Source organism: Tupaia chinensis, unplaced genomic scaffold (assembly GCF_000334495.1).
Source record: "Tupaia chinensis unplaced genomic scaffold, TupChi_1.0 Scaffold138644_1, whole genome shotgun sequence".
Lineage (NCBI taxonomy): Eukaryota > Metazoa > Chordata > Mammalia > Scandentia > Tupaiidae > Tupaia > Tupaia belangeri.
The window spans coordinates 195,073-213,571 of NW_006198536.1; the positions used below are offsets into that span (position 1 = coordinate 195,073).

Consider the following 18,499-nt stretch of genomic DNA (forward strand, 5'->3'; position numbering starts at 1 on the left):
GTTGAGATAAACATAGAAAAATACGTCATGATTGGGGCTGGCAGGTAATGTGGTGGTTAAGGCGCTGGACTCCCACATGGCCGACTGTGGTTTGAGTTCCAGACCTGGCGGCTTGCCTTCTCACTTTCTCTCTCTCTCTCTTTCTCTCTGTCCCTCTCTGGTCAAATTAAAATAAAGTTAAACAAAATAATTCTCTAAAAAAGGCAAAAAATAAAAGAAAAATACAACATGACTTTCCTGACAACCTAATATTTAATCTGTTTTCATTGCCAGAGGATATGTGCACTTGCCAAAGAAACAGAGAAACAGAGTGGGAGAAAGCACCCCTAATAGAGTGAGGTCATACTGTAATTTCTTCTCCTTCATTTCCATCCTAGGGGCCAGCAGGTGGGATGGTGGTTAAGGTACTGGGCTCCCACATGATCGACTGTGGTTCAAGTCCTGGACCCAGCAGCTTGGAAACAACTTCTGTATGTGTGCATGCATGCCCAGAATCCTGAGAGGAGAATGGAGGAGAAGGGATTGTAGTGCGACCCCTCTGGAGGGTGATTTCTCACTTTCCCTCTCTCTGTTTTCCTCCAGCAAGCATGTAAGCCCTATGGCAAAAACCTAAATAATAATAATAATAATAATAATAATTCTCCATCCAGTTCGGATCTCAGGCATGCACACACAACTCCAGTGTGTCTCTCATGTCAGGATCTCAAACCACTTGGTCGGGATGTGGGATCAAATTCCCTTATCCACCAGGCCCAAGGCCAGCCCCTGTGCAAAGTTTTGTTTCGTTTTTTGTTTTTTGTTTGTTTGTTTGTTTGTTTTAGAGCATTTTGCTATAGGGTGTGTGCACTTGCCAGAAAGACAAAGAGAAAGAGAGAGACAGAAAGCAAGAAATTACCCTCTTGGGGGGATGGCCACGCTGCAATCCCTTCTCCTCCATTCTCTTCTTGGGATCTTGGGCACGCACGCACACGCGCCTGGCGTGAGTTTAAGCCACTGGATCTGGGACTCGAACTGCTGTTGACTACATGGGAGTCCAGTGACATAGCCAATACGCCATCTGCTGGTCCCGCAAAAATTGTTTTTAATTATATTAAATTAAAATTTTAAATTTCATCGACTCCTGACGACAGTCCATCCCAGTGACAAATTCTATTGGCCCCATGTCACAGATGAGGCAGCTGAGGTTCAGGGAGGCAGTGAAGTAAATGAATGCACTGGACACCCTTCGACTCTCATCAGCCCCTGGCTGCCGGGGCTGAAATACTGGCATCTCCTCCACTCGCCTGTCAGGAGAGCTTGTGCAAGCTTCTGCTTTCTCTGCCTCAGTGTCCTTATCTGCAAAATGGAAACAAGCACAGGATCTTCCTCTAAGGGCTGCTGAGAGGATTGGATAGGATAATGCACACATATTTCTTCACTTGGGCTGTGCAGAAGCTGCTCAATAATGCCAGCCATTATTATTGGAGCTGTACTCTGCTACCTACCCAGGAGTACCCATCCCATTTCCATGGGGAACTTCGGGTCAGCCTGCGGCTCTGCCGCCAAATGGCAGTGGCCAGGCTTGTCCAGTCCCATTTGTTTAGGCAGAATTTAATTTCTCCCTAAGCCGAGAGCCTTCTGCCCCCTCCTGCCCTCTCTCTTGCTCTCATCAGCGGGAAAATGAGCTCCGGGAGCTTTCCCCCTGGTCCAGAAATCCAAGGTGAAGAATTTCATTAACAATCAAGAGGACATAATCAACATTCTAATAATTCCAGATCCTCACTCCCCCTTTTCGGCGTCCCCACCCCCACCCCCCAGTACCCCATCCCCTCCACTCTGTTTCTGGCTCTCCCAGACACACTCACCTTGACAAAGAAATCTCATTTCCTCTCCAGCCAAATTTGCTTTGCTATTAAATTCAGCACCTTACCCTCTTCCCTGATGATGAGGGGGACACATTCCAACTTCTTCTCAAAGAGACAGGAGTGGGAACCAGGGCGTCATGAGGGATTTCCATCTTTTACACCTCCTGAGGGCTGGGGGGCAAGGGGTGACACACTTTCCCCCAGGGGACACAGGAACTTCCCGCCCCATGGCTAGAGGCGCTGAAACTCTCCTGGTGGGGGAAGAGGGACACTCTGCTGATTTCTTCCCTAGGCCTACTGAGTGATCTAGAACTATGAACGGCCTCTTCAAGTTTCACTTGCATTTTATTTTTATTTATTTTGAAAGAATTATTATTATTATTTTTAATTTGACCAGCCAGAGACAGAGACAGAAAGGGAAAGTGAGAAAGCAAGCCACCAGGTCCAGGACTCAAACAGCAGTCGGCCATGTGGAAGTCCAGCACCTTAACCACCATGCCACCTGCTGGCCCCATACCTATTTAATATTGTCAGTGCAGTAGTGGTGTCTTTGGCACTTGAATCCTACAGCACAGTGCCACACTCCTACTTTTCTTCCACCGCATTGATTCCTTCATCCACTGGGAATTCATTATTGGGTTCCTATCGATACAATTGTCAGGGCCTACAACACAGTACTCCAAAGCAGGAGCCTTGGCACACTGAGTTCAAATTACTAAAAGAACTAAAAGAAACCGGAAGGACCTCAGAACCAAGGTTTCTCTGACCTCTAACCTTCTAGTTTCCCACCCTGTTTTCTCCCTGAAGCAAGTCATAGAAACCAGAATTTCCCTTCCCTAAGGCAGGTCACAGAAATTAAGCCCCTCTCCCGAAAACAAGCTATACATAAAACCTAGAAAGGTCACGCTCCCTTTTTCCCTAGAAGACCTTCATTCCAGAGGGGTCTTGCTTCATACCCTGGAGGCGAGCATGGAGAATGCTACTGGGAGGCCAGAGAAGAATCTAGACAGACAGGCCGAGCTGGCTCCCCCTTAGGTCTATTGCCTTCAGACCACGCCCTCCTTCCAATCACCTGCTGTACAGCTATCCAGTCTCCGTGACACGAAGCCTAAAAACAGACTTTCCCTGTATCTTTGGGGCTTCATTTCTTTTTCTTTTTTCTTTTCTTTCTTTTTTGTTTGTGATAGGGCATGTGTGTATGTGTGTGTGTGTGTGTGTGTGTGTGTGCATGCTCACCAGAGAAAGAAGAAAAATCTAAAAGCATCCCCTCCCCACCTCAGGGGGATGGCCATACCGCAGTCCTTTCTCCAGTCTCCTCTCAGAATTTGGGCACACAGGTACATGTGTCTGTTGTGTTTTTCTTTTATTTTTTTAGAGAGAGGTTTTTGCGATAGGCCATGTGTGCTCATTGGAGAGAGACAGAGAGACAGAAAGCAAGAGATCACTCCCTAGGGGGTTGGCCATGCTGCAATCCCTTCTCCTCTATTCTCCTCTTGGGATTTTGGACATGCACACATGCACCTGGTGTGAGTTTCAAGCCTCTGGGTCCAGGACTTGAACTGCAGTTAGCCATGTGGGGTCTAGTGACTTAACCGCTATGCCATCTGCTGGTCCTGCCCGGCATGTTTTTCAAATAACTCCGAACACTCCATGTGGGAATCAATGCCTTAACCACTATGCCCCTGGCTGGCCCCATTTCTGAGGCTCCTGTCACACAAAGCTTGGATGAGGTAGCCGGTTCACTTTCATCCCGTTACCCCGTCTTTTGCTATGGGAGAGTGGCCGTGCCCCTTACGATGGGTGAGGAAAGGAAGTGTGTGGGATGAAAATGGTACATGTGGTCATTATTGCGGGATGCGAAGTTCTGGAGGCTACGGGAGCCCCCACTTTTAAAGGGGGCGCTTTTATGGTGTTCAGAGACTTTGGCAGGTGCTGACTTCAGAGTTGAAACTTGAGAAATCCGTAGGAATTTACCTGGAGCCTGTGAGTGATGGGGTATTGAGAGTGCAAAGGCCAGGAGGGGAGAACAGGGCTGATCCCAGGATTCCTGCGATGGCTGGGAAGGAGAGAACCTCACGAGGCTGGGGCAGGGGGCAGTCAGGACCCGAGGCCAGATGGTAAACCCAGGCTTGTAAGCACGAGGGGTTCGGCTCTCGTCCTGGGGGCAATGTGGAGCCACAGAAGGATGCCGAGGAGAGCAGTGACCTGAGTGTTCTTAGAAACATCTGTGGCTACAGCGCGGGGCCTGGATGAGAGACGGGCAGGGGTGGACGCTGGGGGTGGAGCGTGAAGGGCACAGAGGGTGGTGGGCCTGGGCTGTGGAGACGAGGAAGAGTGGACAAGGGCATTCTAGAGGCAGGTGTGGAGGGTGGAGGAGAGGATGGCTGCCTTGGGGTCCTACACATCTGGGCCTAGTGGGGAGGGCGTCCTGCGGCCCAGCTCCCTGCCTGGAAAGGTGCTGAGGGAGCCATAGAGAGCCGCAGAAAGGCAAGGAGAAGCCCAGAAATCCCTGCCACTCTGGCCTGGCCCAGCTGAGCGCCACATGCAGCTGGGGCCACAAGGATTCCAGGCTCGTGGGAGGTTGTGGCAGGAAGTTTAATTCTCTAATCTCTGAATCCTCCTGAAATCCCTTTCCAGCCTTGAGCGCTAAGACACACTGCTGCCCTCTCTCTTGTGCTTCCTGAACACCCTCCAATCCCAGCCAAACGTGTGTGCACACACACGTGTACACACACACACACACACACACACACAGGCGCCGCATGAGCCCTGGGGGAAGAGAGCAGGGACTTTGAGAGCACCTAGGAAGATGAGGAGGAGGGAGAGGAGTGGGGAAAGAGAGGGGGAGGGCGGGCGGCAGGAAGATCTCAGAGGCTGTGTGGTGAGAGGTAGTCATATTCCCAGTTTCGGTCTCCCTGGCTCATGCAGAGATTAACCCTGAGGGGAGAGGAGAGAGGGGAGAGGGGAGAGGGGAGGGGTGTCCCTGCCAAATGACAGCACGCAGGCTCTCCCTAGTAGAGCTTCAGCTGGGTATCATAGCTCTAAACTTTTCCTTCTTTTATAGTAATTGCCAGGGGGCGTGTGCACTTACCGGAGAGAGACAAAGAGACAGAGAAGGAGAGGGAGAAAGCATCCCCCTGAGTGGGGCACAGTCATGCCACAATACCTTTTCCTCCATTTCTCTGTCCTGTCAGGACTTGGGGCACACACACACACACACACACACACACACACACACACACACACAGGGTGTTTGTCAACACCTCTGGCCCCCCGGCAGGGTCAGCCATGGGACTCTGGCTCCATTAACCATTAGGCCTCAGGGTGGGTCGGACTCCTTCCTTTCCAGCTCTCTTAGGGCAGACTGCTTTGTCACCTCCCCATAGCCCCCGCTGCCCTTTGTCCACCGTGGCTCTGCCGATCTGGCTGTGTGTGCGTGGCATGTGTGCTGTCCTGCCTCTCTCTCTAATGGGGACAGGAGGGGCTGCTCCTACATATGAGGGGCGAAGGCAGATGGTCGAGAGCCTTCTCAGTGGCCTCCCATCCTCACCCCCAATCTTTCCTCCATATGGCAGACACTTCATTCTCCTGCCCTGGCTCTTCGGTACCCCTCAATACCTCGATACCTCGGAATACAGGCCAAACTCTCCAACAAAGCTCCAGCCGCCCACTCAGAGCCCCCTCCCCCCGAGCCCCAAGCCTCCAGGCCTCTTCCCTGGTGCAAGTAGGTTCTTGAAACACTCTGGTCCCTTTCTGGCCCCACACAGTCCCCTGTTTACTCTGCTACCTCCTCTTGAACCTTTAGGTCTCAGAAACTGAAAGGCTGACTCAGACAGCCCCTCCCAGCTAAAGTTTCTCCTCTGGCTGCCCCAGGCCAAACTCTGGCCTCCCGGACTGACTCCAACTCCCCACCACCTCTGGCTTCCTCTGTCCCAGCCCTTGGCTCAATATGGTGAGTGCCGAACCTGCCAGGCGCCATGTCTAGCACTCACTAGACAACAGGGGAAGGAAACCCCAGGAGAGGCCAAAACATACCCAAACCTTTCCTTCTAGAAGCAGGTTTGAAAGTACAGAGACGAACCCCTATTTTTGAGGCATAGACAGTGGAAGGAACTTGCCCAGGGTCATGCAGAATGTCTGAATTGAACCCAGGCCGCTAACTCCCAGGCTCTCCCACTGTGGAAGGAAGGGAAGGCAGATGGCCAGAGGGACTGGGGCCAGAATTGGGGAGGGTCAGCGAGAGGCTTCCCCAGAGCAAGGCCTCTCAAGTGCATGTGTGGACCACTGAGCTTTGCTGCCGAGGAGCACGCGAAGGCCTGTGCTCTTGGCCTCCCACAGTGGGGGACCCAACCCCCTGCAGGAGCCCACCTAGGGTCTGGGTGGTGGGGGTGCTGGGGAGCTGAGCTGGTCAGGCTCTAGGACTGGGAACTGACGTCATCCCAAACCCCTGTGGAAGCAGAGAGTGGGGACTCAGAGGCAGGCAGGCACTGGGGATGCAATCACAGGCTAATAGCCTCCCAGCCTGAGATGCAATTAGGGGCGATTCCCAGTGGGCCTGGAGGTGCTGGGAAGGATGGTTCATTGTTTGGTGTTGGGGGTGGGGGCCTGCTTCTGGAATTCTGGCTCGGGGTCAGAGGGCCCAAGATGAGGGCACAGGTAGGAGAAGGACACCCCTAAACAGAAAGAAAGATAAAGACATGGGTAAGTGGGGAGAGGCTTGGAGAAGAAGCACACTCATAAAACCTTCGTGGGGGGAGATCCTTTCCCTGGACCCCAGATGTAACAGTGAAAGCCAACGAGTCACTGAAGAGCCTTAGCCTGGGTGCTGGTTTCCTTCCTATGAGACAGAAGTGTCTATCTCAGAGGGCTGTCGTGAAGGTTAGCTCAGAACCTGGTCCTCACCACAAGCTCATAATCATCATTATACAGGAGATGATTTTAAAAGGTGGTTGTGGGGCTACATGTGACACGGTGGTTAAGGTGCTGGACTCCCCTCCAGTTCAAGACCCAGACCTGGAGGCTTGCTTTCTTACTTTCTCTTTATCTCGCTCTCTCTCTGGTGAGTACATGTGCCCTATAGCAAAGTTTAAAAAAAAATAATAATAGGGGCTAGAATATGGTGTAATATTTACATCACTGGACTCCCACGTAGTCCACTGCGGGTAAAGTCCTGGACCCAGAGGCTTAAAACTCATGCTGGGTGCATGAGCTTGCGTGCCCAAGATTCCAAGAGGAGAATGGAGAAGAGGGGGCAGCGGCATGGCCAGCCCCCCGGGGGATGACTTCTCACTTTCTCTCTGTCTCTCTGGCAAGTGCACGCACCTAATAGCAAATCTCTCTGTTACCAAATAGTAATAATAATAATAAAATAATAATAAACAAAATTAAATAAATAATATTTTAGAATATTCTTATTTCATTTATTTTTTTAATTTTTACTTAAATTTAATTCGTATTTATTATTTTTATTTGGCCAGAGGACAGAGTGAGAAAGAGAGAGAAGGAAAGTGAGAAAGCAAGCTGTCAGGTCCAGCATTTGAACCGCAGTCGGCCACGTGGGAATCCAGTGCCCTTAACCACCACACCACCTGCCGGCCCCTGTTTTATTTGTTGTTATTCTTTTTAAATTTGCTATAGGCTTGTGTGTTCACCACAGAGCAACAGAGAGAGAGAGAGAGAGAAAGTGAGAGAGCATGCTGCCGGATCTGGGATGTGAACCACAGTCAGCCATGTGGGAGTCTAGGACTCTAACCAACACACCACCTGCTGGCCCCTAACTAAAGAATTCATTTTTAAAAACTACATAAATGGGTGGTCGCTCATACATGGATATCAATAGGAACCTGGGGTTTGAATCCCAGCCCCAAGACAGAGCCTAGGTTTGCCACCTGTAAACAGAGCTGGTAACTGTGCCTGCCTCACCCAGGGCTCAAGGAAGCATAAACTGCCTGGGACTCAGCTTCTGCCTGAACAGTATCTTCCCAGGTCATGACCTAGGCCATGGTTTTCTCCAAAATCTTGTGCCCTGAGACCACCTGGCAGCCAGCCTCTCTGGCCCTGGGGTCTGACCTCCCACCCAGCCTGTCTGAGAGAAAGGTCAGAGAGTTAGCTTTCTGCAGGAACGTGGGGAAGGGCCTACAGGTACATGCCACTGGTCTGGAGGTCAGTTTTGTTTAGAAACTGCCACCAAGTATCGAAAGGAGTGAAGAACCTGCTGGGCGACTTCAGCCCTTCCAGAACCGCAGCCCCAAGGCCCAGCTGGAAAGGGAGTGGGGCAGGGACAGGAGGTGATACGTGCCCTAACTGGCCTTTACTGAGCACCTTATCTGCGCCAATTAGTACGACCCTCACAGAAACCCCATTTTACAAGCAGGGAATCTGAGGTCAGAGAGACAAAACGCCTGGTCCAAGGCTGTCTAACTAGTAAGTGACAACCTCAGGATTCAAATTTGGGATTGTCCCAAAGCCTGGGCTCTGGAGGGTTAGCTCAAGAGTATCTGAGTTTAGGGAAAGCTTAGGGACAACCTATTGTCCACATGTTCCTGCACAGTGCCCCTCCCTAGGACAGGAGATCCAGAGGGATATGCAAATTGGACCTGGCTATATATCAGGGTCTTCAAAAAGTTCACAGAAAGTGTATATCATTAAAAAAAAAAATTAGACCAACAGATGGTGTAAAGGTTAAGGCACTGGATTCCTCATGGCTGATTGCATGGTTCAAGTCCCAAATCTGGTGACTTGAAAACCATGCTGGGCACATATGTGTATGTCCAAAATGGATTGCACATGGTCATCCCTCCTGGGCGGTGCTTTCTCACTTTCCCTCTCTGTCTCCAGTGAGCACAGACGCCCCGTAGCAAAAAGAAACAAGCACACACACACACAAAACTGCATAGATGTTAGAAGTTTTTGCTGGACTCCCACATGACCAAACACTATGGACCAGGACCCGGCAGCTTGAAACTCATGCCAGGTGTGTGTGCATGCATGCCTAAAATCCCAAGAGAAGAATGGAGGAGAAAGGATTGTGACATGACCATCCCTTGCACCCCTGCTCCCAGGGGAGGATTTCTTACTTTCTCTCTCTGGGTCTTTCTCTTGTCTTTGAGCACACATGCCTTATAGCAAAAATCTCTCCTCCAAAACAGAAATAAATAAACTTGTATTTTAATTTCATTTTCCACAAACTTTTTGTTTAACCTCTAGATCCTGGTGGTCAAAGACTGCACTTTGAGAAACTCTGCTCTAGATCCACTGAGGAAAGGCCCTGGCTGACGTCAGGCCAGGCTGGTGGAGACTGGTGCGCAGCTTGTTTGGGCCAAGGCGTAAGCAAGGGCAGGGGACAGCCCTGTGTTCCTGACTCCGCGGCCCCCGGCCCCTCCCCATCGGCCTGCCCACCCAGGAGTGAGTCCAGGTGCTGTGAGATGAAGAGGGACTCCAGCCCTGAGCCTGCTGAGGTGGCTGCTCTGGGTAAATATAAACCTGGACTCCCCAGACTCTGGATGACTCAGCACCGCGAGGCCCAAGGTGTCCCCTCCTCGCCAGTGGAGAAGGTGGAAATCGGCGGCTCCCAGTTTCTCAGCAGAGGCACTGACCTCACTGCCCTCCCCAAGCTCCAACACACGCTTTGGAAGGGAAGCCACAAGCCATCCCCCAGGGCCCCACAGAGTCTGGAGATACAGCCTGGCGGAGCAACAAGAGCATGGACTGCCAGGGCCCAGGTTCGATCCCAGCCTTGCTATTTACTGGCTGAAGGGCCCATGTCCCAGTTTCCCTGTCTGTAAAATGGGGGTAATAGGATCTACCCCTGCAAAGGTTAGCAGAGAAAGTGTGCAGGAAAGCACAGGCATTCTGCAAATGCTTGTCTCCTTCCTCTCTGGCAACCGAAATCCACCATTAGCAGAGTCGTCCCCAGACTCCTCTTTAAAATGCACAGAGCCGAGAAGAGAGGGACAGTTATTAAGTCCACCTGAGATGAGGCACGTGCGGCGCGCTGACTTTCACAGCTGCAGGATGGAGATGATTATGCTGCTCCTGTTATTGAGTTACTGACACCCGAGGAAAGCAGGGCCACCAGGGCCTAGAAAGCAGATCTGACCCTCCTCTGCTATATTAAATGGGGGAGAGGCAGAAGCAAGCTGCTGGCTCAAGGTCACCCACAGCCCAGGACTGGTAGGGTCAGGCTGGAATCCAGTTTGTCAGGGCTTTTGCTTCCTCAGGCCAGGATAGACAGGTCCTGGGAGCCAGGCCCAGGCCGCGCTGGGAGGGGAGCAGTGGGGCCATGACAAGGACACCCTGCTGCTCTTGGCTACTTCCCTAGCCCCAGAACAGTGCCCGGCACATAGCAGGCACCCAGCAAATATTTGTTGAATGAATGAATGAATCACTGTGAGAATGAATGAATGAGGTGGCAGAAAGACAAACAGGTCCTTCCAGAACAAGAGGGTGTCTTTGTGAGGCTGTGGTCACCCTGACAGGGCCCCGTGGGGCCTTCCTGAGGTTGAGCCCACATGTCCACCTCACCTTCTCCAGATGGCAGCTATGAGGGGAGGGGACGAGGGTCCCATGGGGAGAAGGGCCAGAGCTGCAACTGGAGGGGTGGAGGTTAGATGGCGGCAAGCTTTGCGAAGGGGCGAGGATGAGAGGCTGGTGGTGCGGCTTCTTCTGCAGTCCTCCGTGAGGAAGGAGTGGTAGGTACTGTGTCTGGAGGACTAGGGGAGCGTTGTGAGGCTAGGAGGGTGCTCAGGAGAGCTCTGAGTCGCACTTGCTCAGAGCCTGGGACACCTGGGGGCTCTGTGGGCAAAGGCCACCTCCGCTCCTCAGAGGCAGACCACGCTCCGCTCTGGCTGCGCAGGATGCTGTTGCCATGGAGATGCAGAGATTTCCTCCGAGAGCATGGAGGCTCTGGGCGTGGCCTGTCCTCATCAGGATTTGAAGGCTGGGGTGGGGGGTGGAGGCACAGTGGGGGCAGCAAAGGGGTTTGGTAGGACCTTGTCACTGACACATTTCACACCCACTGACATTTGCAATGTGGCCGCCACTGGGTTTGGAGCCCACAGACCTGGGCCCCTGGTGGTCCTGGACGAGGAGCATCACATCTCTGAGCCGGGGCTCTATCACCTGTAGGAGGGCTGGAGGATGCTCCTAGTGGGCAGTGTGACACTGGCTCGAGCCCCGTCTGTGGAAAGGCTCAGTGCTGGGGTGGTCGAGACTCAGTAAGTGGCACTTGTGGGTTTGGTAATGGGTGCGGGGTTAGGACTCTGCAGGAGTCTGCTCCAAGGCAGAGGCTCCTGCCCTCAGCCTGCGCTCGGGCACTCCCAGCAAGCTGGAGACAGGCCTGCCTGGCTGTTCTCCACAGACACAGGCGAGCACGAGTCAGGAGTTATGTCATCCTTTGAACATGGGCCTGGAGGCTCTGCCGCAGGCGCATCTGAAAAATAAATAATAACAACGTGAATAATTCACAGAATCCGTGTGAATAATTCACCATGGCCTCCCAAGCATCAGCCGATTAGTCACCGCAGACCCAGGCTCCGGTCCTGTCTGCCTCTGGCTGCCCCCTGGCCCTGGGGAGTGTGGCCTGGCTGCAGGGGCAGAAGGTGGAGGGCATGCAGGAACACTTGGAGGGGACTTCCAGAGGTTGCAGGGTCCTGGGGAGCAACCAGAGAGAGAGGACTGACGATTGCTCGGGGTCTACAGAGACCCACAGGCCGGGGGAACCAGAGAACTGGCCTGGGAGTGTCCCCAAGTGAGTGGGGTCCTGCAGCTGGCCAGCTTAAGTCACTTCCCCTTTCTGGGCTGCGTTTTAGAGACTTGGAATAAGGAGAGTCCTTTCTCGTTATAGTTTAATAACCAGCAACCAGCCCTGGCTGTCCAGCATCTAGGTAGCCCATCCCTGGGACCCCAGACTGTGCTGTCTCTTAGCCCTGGAATAGATCCTGAGAACCCCCACAGAGACTCCTTCAGCGTCTCCAGGGAGATAGGGCGAGGGGGAGGGGGTTAAATGCCACAGTTGGAGACTCAGATCTCAGTTCACACACACACATACACACACACACACACACACACACACACACACACACCACCCCCGTTACTTATTGACTTGGCCAAATGGCTCAGAGGTTCCAGGTCTCCACTGCCTTGTCTGTAAAATGGGGATTTAAAAACACCTACCTCATAACATTATTATTGTTCTGCAGATGAAATGATGTAATGACCATAAATTGCTTAGTGCAATGCCTGGCACATAGGAAGTGTTAAAAAGCAGGAGCTGTTATAGATATTCATTATCTTTCCAAAGATAGTGTGTTGAGGATTCGCATAGGAAGAGGCTGCTCAGACATTGCAGATGTTCCTAGCAAACATGATCTGCAGGCTCAAGAGATGGGCAGAGATTGCCGGGCTGCTTGGGAGAGCGTGGGGCCCCCCGAGGTCCTCCAATAGATTCTCCACTCAAAACGCGGGACCGCCCAGTTATCTCCTCCTGAGCACTTGCCACATTTGTGATTATTAGTTGCTTATTTACTTTCGGATTTTCTGCATTCCCCACTAGATCGTGAGTTCCACGGACACGGGACCCTCGTCTCTCTCATTTGCCATTATATCTCCCGTCCCTAGAATGCTGCCTGGCACATAGTAGATGCTCAGTAAATATTTGTCAGTTGAGTGAGTAGATTCATGGGTTGGTGTGAGATCACAAGGGACAGCCAGGACAGAGTCCTCATTGTGAGGGGGTCAGGAGGGGCTCTGGGGGCAGTAGCTGCGTGTGTAGCTCAGAAAGGAGAAAGTGGTTCTGGGGCCCACCCCTGCCTGCCTGGTTGCTGGTGAGGCTGCAGGGGTGGGGTGACGCCTGTCTCCCCCCTCTTCCGCACTTCCCAGGTGAGCCTTCCCGAGACCAACAGTTCAAGGGAGGCTTAATGGTGGCACAGGCTCGCTGCGCCTCCCCAGTAATGATTTAATCGCTTGTTTAGAATTTCCTGTGGCATTAATGATTATCCCCCAGAACAGAGGAATAATTGGCTGTGTTCTTGCGGTGAGCCAGCTCCCTGTTAGCGGGAGCCGAGCCTGTTCTGTAATCTTCCTCCCTCACCTGCCTGCCACTCACTCACAGGGTGACGGAGATGGATGAGCTCATGTGTGCAGAGGAGCGGGGAGGCCACCTGGAGGCTGCAGAGAGTTGGGGGAGACTGAGAAAGAGATACACAGAAATGCAGAAATGGATGGAGAAGCAGCAAGAGCCAGGCACAGTGAGAGCGGACGGATCCCCAAGCCAGCTCGTAGCATTTGGTTCCCCCAATGGCCTCACTCATCTTGTTGCTTTGCAAACTCTTTTGTGCACAAGTGTGTGCACACTCCTCTGTGGGTGCACACGTGGGCATCTCTAGGGCAAGGATTCTAGAGTGGGGTGCCCAGGCCAGGGGCCTCAGCAGCACCTGGGGATGTGCTGGAAATGTACATTCCCAGGCCCTCCAGTCCTTCGGTGTCAGAAACCGCAGGGGGGTAAAGCCAAGCATGCTAAGGAGCCTTCTAGGTTACACCAAGTCTGTCACACCGAGTTTGAGACACCCTGCGCTAATGTGTGTAGTGCATGGGGATGTGTGAGGTGGATGCATGTGTTGTGTGAACATGGCCATGTGTACACACATGTGGGGTGCCTGTGTGAGCAATCAGGCTGTGTCTCAGCCAGGAAGTTGCTGCGGCAAAGGCCAGAAAAGACTCGGGCAGAAATTAGTCTTCACCAGAGGGCCAGGGCTGGCTGCTGCTTGTGGAGAGTGGCTCAGAGCCAGTTAGTAACTCACCATAGCCACGTGCCCTGAGATGGTCCTAGGACCCCTGCCTGGGAGTTCTGATAGGCCATAAGGAGGCCACTGTCCCTGACAAGTCCTCTATAAAGTAGGGCTGGGAACAGGGTCTTCAGAGAGTGGCTGGCCACAACCCTGACGTCCCAACATGACCAAAAGAGGAACTATATTCTGGCCCCAGTAGGCCAGGGACTTAGGGTCCTTGGGATGGGTTCTGCCTCTCTCTCTGCTGTTGGGTTTGAGGGGGTGAGTTTTCAGGCACCAAGCAGCTTAAGGAGGCCTGTGCAAGGCTAAGGAGAAAGGGATGATCAGCCAGGAACCCCCACACCCACCAGCAGGAGTGGCCAGCCCCACGGCACAGTCAGGGTCTGTGGGTGCTGTTTCTGGGAGTGAGAGGTGGGGGGAGGAGAGAGAGCCTGGAGGGCGGCTTCAGGGTGTGAGATTGCTTCGTGGGGAGAAGAGGGGAGAGGAGGGAACAGGGAGGCAAGAGTGCCTGGGGAAGGAGGGAGCAGAGGAGGAGGACATTGGTAAGTGGAGGCAGAATCTGTGGGAGGGTGGTCAGGCTTGGGAGTAAGGAAGGGAGGGAAAAAGAGGGGCGGAGAGGGTGAAAGAGAAAGAGCGGAGAAGGGAGGAGCTTGGGGTGCAGAGGGGAAGATCCAGAGTTGCAAGGAGGCAGAATAGCGTCAGGAGTGATCCCAAAGGAGTCTATGGGGTGGCTGGTCTGAGGTCACCAGAAAGTTGCAGGGGGGATGGGCCGACAGTAGGGGACATGGGAGCCTCTCCCCAGCCCAGGCTAACCTGAGGGTGGGGGCATGGCCCTGGGATGCATGATGAATTCGAAGCAGTTGAGAAAGCGAGCTGCTTGTTGAGTTTTGTATTTAACTAGACAAATAAATAGAAAGAGTATGAATAATTAGGAAGTAATGAACACCTTGTAAAAATAGCTTTATCTTTTAAAAAAAGATGGCAAAGAAAATACTCAGAAAACCAGAGCATATGCAAATTGTCCATCTTGGACAGGTGAGTGAGCAGCAGGCTAAGGCAGCGCTGACAGCCCAGCCAGGCCTGGGCTTGGGCCGGGGCTTGGGCCTGGGCCTGGGCCAGGCTTGGGGGCATGGGGGAGGCAGGAAGGGGCCAGGCAGCCAAAGCCTGCTGAGAGGGGCTGGGAGGCCAAGCTCATGTGTCTCCCCCACACTTCCCAGTCTGCAGTGTTCTCTGCTCAGGCACGCGGGGTCCAGCTGGGGGAGACGAAGGCAGGCCCCCGTATGATGCTGACCTCAAATGTCGAGGCCCAAGCCCCCATCATCTCTCTTCCTTTAATTACCGCTGGGGACCCATTGTGCATTAATTCTGTGCAACTCTTTCTGAACTCCTTTCTATTTTCAGCTTGCGAAGACCCCTTGGGGGTAACAAATTCCAGAAGTTGGGCAGCAGCTGTGTAAAGCAGGACTTCCCTTCAGAAATCCTAAATTAAGTAACTCCAGCTTTAGAAGGGTCTTCCTTCTTCCGGGCTGATGTTTCCTTATCGGTAATTTGGGGGCTTTCGGTCGACACCACCCATTCCACCCCTCCACTTCGGCATCATGTCCAACAGTCCCTTTGCACCCACATTCCAAATGTTTTGAGCTTTGGGGTCAGACAGGCTTGGGCCCAAATAGTTCTACCACTTTCCAGTTGTGCAACCTTTGTGTGAGTCACTTGGCTTTCAGTGTTTCCGTCTGAAACTATATTCCTAATTTCTTTTTCTTTTTAAAAAGAATTATTTATTATTTTTAAAAATAATTATTCATTTATTTAATTTCATTCATTACTATTATTTTTAAATAATTATTCTATTTAACTTTATTCATTCATATATATGCCACTAGGTCTGGGACTCAAATCACGGTCAGTCATGTGGGTGTGCCTTCACCACCACACCACCTGCTGTTCCCCTATTATTATTATTTTCTAATTTGACCATAGAGAGAGAGAAAGAGAAAGCAAGTGAGCAAGCCGCCAGGTCTGGGATTTGAACCGTGGTTGGTCATGTGGGAATCCAGTGCCCTTAACCACCACGCCACCTGCCAGCCCCCATTATTATTATTATCTTTAATTTGCTATAGGGCATGTGTGCTCACCAGACAAAGACAGAGAGAGAGAAAGAGAGGGAAAGTGAGAAAGCAAGCCTCCACATCCAAGACTCGAACTATGGTCAGCCATGTGGGAGTCCAGAGCCTTAACCATGACACCTGCTGGCCCCTGTACTCCCCATTTCCAAAACTGGTGGGACATGACGTCTGTGAGTAGTCTCCGGTGTTCCCATCACACTGTGCGTGGGAACTCTGTTAGCACACACGTGCCAGGCCCAGGTCTGACGTGGGTTTAGGGCAGTGAGGAAGTCAGGCAGACCGCCTGCCTTCTGGAAGCTTTCATCCCAGGATGGTCGGGAGAGGCCCCCCAAACCAGTGACGACCCCCCCACAGTGACCCCCCAAACCAGTGACGACCGCCCCACAGTGATCCCACAGAGTGACCTGAGAAGAGGACAATCAAAAGGCGGGAGGAGGGGCGCTCAGGGTAGGGCCGCTCTGATCAAGTGACATTTGGGCTGAGACATTGGAGCTGAGGAGCAGTCAGCTAAGGGTGGACCTGGGAGATAAGGATGGATCTGGGGCCCCCCACAGTGACCCCCCAAACCAGTGACGACCGCCCCACAGTGATCCCACAGAGTGACCTGAGAAGAGGACAATCAAAAGGCGGGAGGATGGGCGCTCAGGGTAGGGCCGCTCTGATCAAGTGACATTTGGGCTGAGACATTGGAGCTGAGGAGCAGTCAGCTAAGGGTGGACCTGGGAGATAAGGATGGATCTGGGGGAGGAATTTTGTGATTAGTCTCAGGATTCATAAGTCGTTCAGGGCCACACTTTTTGTACCCTGCATAGGTTCATAGAATTTGACCCCTGCCCTTGGTCCCACTCCCCCTCCTTCTCCGTTTCCCTCCTCTCTGGGCTGTCTTCTGTCTGTTAATGGGCCCCAGGCCTGGGAAAGTGGTGGAGTGAGCGCCTGGGCAGCACGCTGCCTCCTCCCTCCCTCCCACGCTGTCCCTCCCTGGCTCCTCTCTCTGGCTGCCTGGTGATGGATGCCTCCTTCCAGGGCTGAGTCATGTGCGCTCCTTACACGCTCTGGGCAACGTCCCTGTCACTGCTGCGCTCCCCACTCCGCCTCGACTCCCGCCTGTAGAGGCAGATTTATAGGGGGTTTCCCCAGGGACTGCAAGTGCATCTGGCTCCGAAGCTGCAGGAGAAGGGCCCCACTGCTCAGAGACACTCTCAGTGCATAGAGAAGAAAACTAAAGCCTGGCCCTCAAGGGAGAAGGGGCTATGGTGCTGCCACAGGGCAGTGGCTAAGTGGGGCTTTGAACCAGATCTCCAGGCTCTGTCCAGGGCTTTGTCCTGGCCCATGTGGCTGCTTGCTTGCATTTCAGGCTTTAGCTTCTTGAGTTCCAGAGCGAGGTCTGTGCAGCCCCCTCTGAGTAGCCTCCAGCCCCGCGCTTTGTGCCATTAGCCTGCACTGGCAGTGACTGCCGGGAGGCCGTGGCACAGAGGTGCCTTGATGCTGCACGGGGGCTTTGGCTTCGGAGGGAAGAGTGTTACAGTTCAGTGGTGTTCATATTTCGCTGTGCATCAGAATCACTTGGAGGGCTTGTTAAAACAGATTGCCGGCTTCCACCCCCAGAGTTTCCCATTCAAGGGTCTGGTGTAAGGTCTAATCATTTGCATTTCTAACAGATTCCCAGGTGATACGGTGCTGCATCTGAGGACCACACTTTGAGGACCACAGGTGTAATGGATTAGTGCTGTCTGCTATCAGCATGAGAGCGGGGAATTGAGACCAGTACGTATGCACTTGCCATCTCTCTTCTGGTAGGACTGCTGAATCGTTTCGTCATAAGTTGTAAATCCTTATTTCATAAGCAGCTAGAGTAATTTTTTTTTTCAAAATACAAATTTAATCATATAATTTAAAACCCCGGGACTAGTGGATGGCGTAATGGTCATGTTGCTGGACTCCCCTGTAGTCTACCGCGATTCTACCCAGTGGCTTAAAACTCACATCAGGCATGTGCGCACGCGTGCCTAAAATCCTGAGAGGAGAATGGGAGAGAAGGGATCGGCATAGCCATCCCTCTGGGGGGTGATTTCACACTTTCTCTCTCTCTCTCTCTCTCTCTCTCTCTGGCGAGTGCATGTGATCTATAGCAAAAAAAAAAAACCTCTGTAATAAAACCCCTCAAACCCCTTTGAGGACTACCCCAACAGAACATGCCACAGCATGGCCTAAAAAGTCCTACATACTGTGGCCACTGCCACTCCTCAAGCCCATCTTACGGGTCGCGTGACCACCTATGCCTGATTCAGGCCCCTCTCATTGGCTAGCATAGCTTGGGCTGCAGGACATTTGCACATGCCATTTCCCCTCTACCTGGAGTCCTCCTACTGCCAGCTTCTTGCCTAATACACTCCAACTTGTTTATAGATTTCAGGTGTGTCAGTTCTTCAGGGAAACTGTCCCCAACCTCCCGGACCTGGTCAAATTCCTCCATCATGTGTTCTCAGATCCCCGTAAGCCTCTCTTTGGTGTGTTTAGCACATGTAGTTCCATGTGAGTGAAGAAAAATCTCTTTTGTTTGTTCATGACAGTTCGTGCATGTGTATGTATGAGAAAGAGAGAGACAAGTACCCCCCACAGGGTCTGTCACACCCTGGTCCTCTCCCTCCAGTCCTCCAGTCCATTGGATCTCGGGCACTGCGGGCATGCCTGGCATGTTTCAGGATGCCTGGGCTGGGGTCTGAGCTGCGGCCACCACGTGGTG

General features: G+C 52.5%; 1 long non-coding RNA gene across 1 annotated transcript in view; it reads left to right on the forward strand.

The window, feature by feature from the left end:
• Positions 1-18,277, forward strand: part of LOC102469818 (uncharacterized) — a 29,172-nt gene extending 10,895 nt beyond the window's left edge. The window contains exons 2-3 of the long non-coding RNA XR_336439.1: positions 17,415-17,520; positions 18,163-18,277. This is a non-coding gene — a long non-coding RNA (uncharacterized LOC102469818). The remainder of the gene's footprint in view (positions 1-17,414; positions 17,521-18,162) is intronic.
• Positions 18,278-18,499: the final 222 nt, after the last annotated feature.